This window comes from Callorhinus ursinus, unplaced genomic scaffold (assembly GCF_003265705.2).
Source record: "Callorhinus ursinus isolate GAN/ISIS: 27379988/994484 unplaced genomic scaffold, GSC_fseal_2.0 scaffold6, whole genome shotgun sequence".
Taxonomy (NCBI): Eukaryota; Metazoa; Chordata; class Mammalia; order Carnivora; family Otariidae; genus Callorhinus; species Callorhinus ursinus.
In genome coordinates, this window is record NW_027397068.1 from 55,041,382 (window position 1) to 55,044,388 (window position 3,007).

The 3,007-nt window shown below is 43.2% G+C and overlaps 1 pseudogene; it reads right to left on the reverse strand.

Moving 5' to 3' along the window:
• Positions 1 to 2,009: 2,009 nt before the first annotated feature.
• On the reverse strand, positions 2,010 to 2,582 carry LOC112815373 (eukaryotic translation initiation factor 1 pseudogene; annotated as a pseudogene).
• Between the last annotated feature and the right edge of the window lie 425 nt (positions 2,583 to 3,007).

Sequence of the window (3,007 nt, forward strand, 5' to 3'; positions counted from 1 at the left end):
GCTACTCTTTTCTTCCTTTCTGGACTCCCAAAGTCATAGTAATCAAGCTTCATAGAAGATCGCAATCAGGCTTTGAAATTTGCAGCATCGAATTCCATTCTATCCGAAGTGCAGCCATTATGTATCTCCTCACTCTAGTTCAGCCTCCACGGAGAAGCTGGAGTTTTTGATTCAAAAAGCCAGATTGGATCCCATCAGTCCCCTGATTAGAAATCTTTGAGGGCTCCTCGTGGCTGCCATTTTCAACTCCAAATTTCTTGATGTGGTGTTCAAAGGCCCTTGACAATTCGTCTTCAAGGCTAACTTTTCAGCTTCAATTGCCACCAGGGCTAGGGAGGTCCTTTCTCTTCCAACCAATTTGGATACTTGCCTTTCTGCAACATGGCATGACCTTTTATACCTAGAATGGTCTTGCATTCCTGTATAATTTCTTCTTGTCCTCCAGAGCTCTGCTCAAATGTCACTTGTGGGAGCGTTTACTCATTCTTACAGCATATTATCTTTTTTTTTTTTAAAGATTTAATTTATTTATTTGACAGAGAGAGACACAGCGAGAGAGGGAACACACGCAGGGGGAGAGGGAGAGGGAGAAGCAGGCTTCCCGCTGAGCAGAGAGCCCGATGTGGGGCTCCATCCCAGGATCCTGGGATCATGATCTGAGCCGAAGGTAGATGCCTAACGACTGAGCCACCCAGGTGCCCCTAGCATATTATCTTTTAATTTGTGTTATAATTAGTTCTTTCTGTGTCTTCCTCTTCCATTCCTGTGAGCTCTTGGAGGGCAGGGATCAGATTTTATTTATATTTGGATCTCTAGGGCCAATCACAAGGAAGACTGCAAAACTGAATCAATTTGGAACACTTTTGAGCATGCAAGGGGGGACTGTTAATGATTACCTTGAGGTTACAGGTATAAATGGGGTTTACCTGGGCGATACAGGATATATTTCTACCCTACCAGTCACTTCATGGCTTTCAGTGTCTCCACCTTCACCTACTTTCCAGTTTTATCTCTACCCAGTCTCCTTCCTTGCCACCCCACACAATATGGATGCTTCATTCCAGCCTCGCCAAACCACCTTGAGTTCCATGATGGTTTCTGCTGTTGCTCTCTTTCTGACATGTACCCACCTGGAAAATTCCTCTTTGCCTTTCAGGATTTTCTTATGCATAATCTTCAGAGAAGCTTCCCCCAATTTCCCCCAGATTGGATTAGGAGATCATTCTGGGATGATTGCCAACAATAAGCTGTGCTGCTTTGTATTATACCAATTTGCTTGCTTATTTTCTTGCCTTGCATAGCTAGGGTAAGTTGGAGCTCTGTGAGGCAATGACTGCATCCTATTCATCTCTGATTTCTAGTCACTCTGTGCTATTGTAATAAATGTCAATGGGATTGAGCATAATTTTGGAATTGCCATAGCTTTTAGGTGGAAAATTCATGAAATTTTTTGTAACATCCCCCTTTACTATTTATTTAACATTTATTTCCAAGTTTGAAATTGCTTTTACATTCTGATAAATGTCACACTACTGTTTGTTGAAATTAATACATCTGACACTAAATGCCAAATTATGATTTTATTTGAAATGTAACTGATCTTTGGGTTTTTGGGTCACCATTTTTTAATAGCCCCTGGACCTAAAATCTTCTAACTAGCATTCTGGCTTTGAAAAATTTTGAGGGGATGTCCAGGATTAATTTTTTTTGAAGAGTGTCAGTCGCACATGAAATATCTTGGGAACTTGGGGGAAAATTCTGTGTTCGTATGTGACTCAATTAGAAAACAAAGTAAAATTTCTTCTTACCTCATAATTATTCTGTATCTTCTTGGCTCAAATGCAGCCAGTCTTCCTAAATCCTCAGCACTTGAAGGACTGAAATTTCAGAGCAAGCACTGGAAGTGGGATGAAAACAGGAACGATCTATTTCCCATCAGAAGAACTTATGAATCACATCCCTACACCTTTTTTGCTGGTGTAGGTAGATGCCTTTTTTTTTTTCTCTTTTCAGTTTATTGCATGAAGGAGTTACACTAGTCCAAGTTAAAAGCAGACCCTAAACGGTTACATTATACAAGCTGTGAGGTTTTAAAACTTGTGACAAGGGACAGAAGGGAAATTCTACTCATTGCAAGGAAATCCTCACTTAAGCTTCAATGAGCCCAAAGCACTCAAAACCCATGAACCTTCAGCTGGTTGTTCTTAGCCAGTCCAATCTCTACCAATAACTGGCATATGTGCTTGCGCTGGTCACCCTGTAGCTGAATTACTTCTCCATATTCTGGATGCTCAATTACAGTACCACTGCAGGCAAATTTCTTCTTAAACGCCTTCACCAGTTTCTTTTTATCGTAATCATCAGCGATCCCTTGGACAGTAGTAAGGGTCTCCCTGCCGTTTCTCTGTTGAATTCTTATATGGATATAATCCTCAGTGCCAGCAGGAAGCAGATCATCACCCTTACTTGCGTCAGCAGAGGGGTCGAAAGAGTGGAGGTTCTGGATAGCGGACATACGATACGATTCCTTTTCCTCGGTGGAAACGGCCTGCGGAAGGCGGCGGCAGGAGAAGGCGGGCGGGGGCGGGGGCGGGGGTGGGACGGAGCGTCGGGAAGCGAGGGGGCTCAAGGGGGAAGCTGCTGAAAGTCATCTACTTCTTCCTCTTCTCTCACTTCGGTCTACAGCCAGGAAGTGACACCAGTGGCAGACAAACAGCAAAAGCAGGTCTGATGTGCTACCAGACCCAGAAGAAAGGGTACTTAGAGAGCAGTGGATGGGTTTGTCCCATTTTCTCCTCTCGGCCTGTGGTTTCTCTCATCCTTGGGAACACTCATTGAATGAGCAAGAAGAATCCCTGAAATGGGTCACAATTTTTGGGCACCTAGCCCTGTGTCTGTCACACTCTGACCTGCTCACAAATATTGGATGAAAAAGGCATGGAGGCATGCTTGGCAATTGTTGTCATGAATTACATCTGGTTGAGTTTTTGGAGATCACAAATTTTGG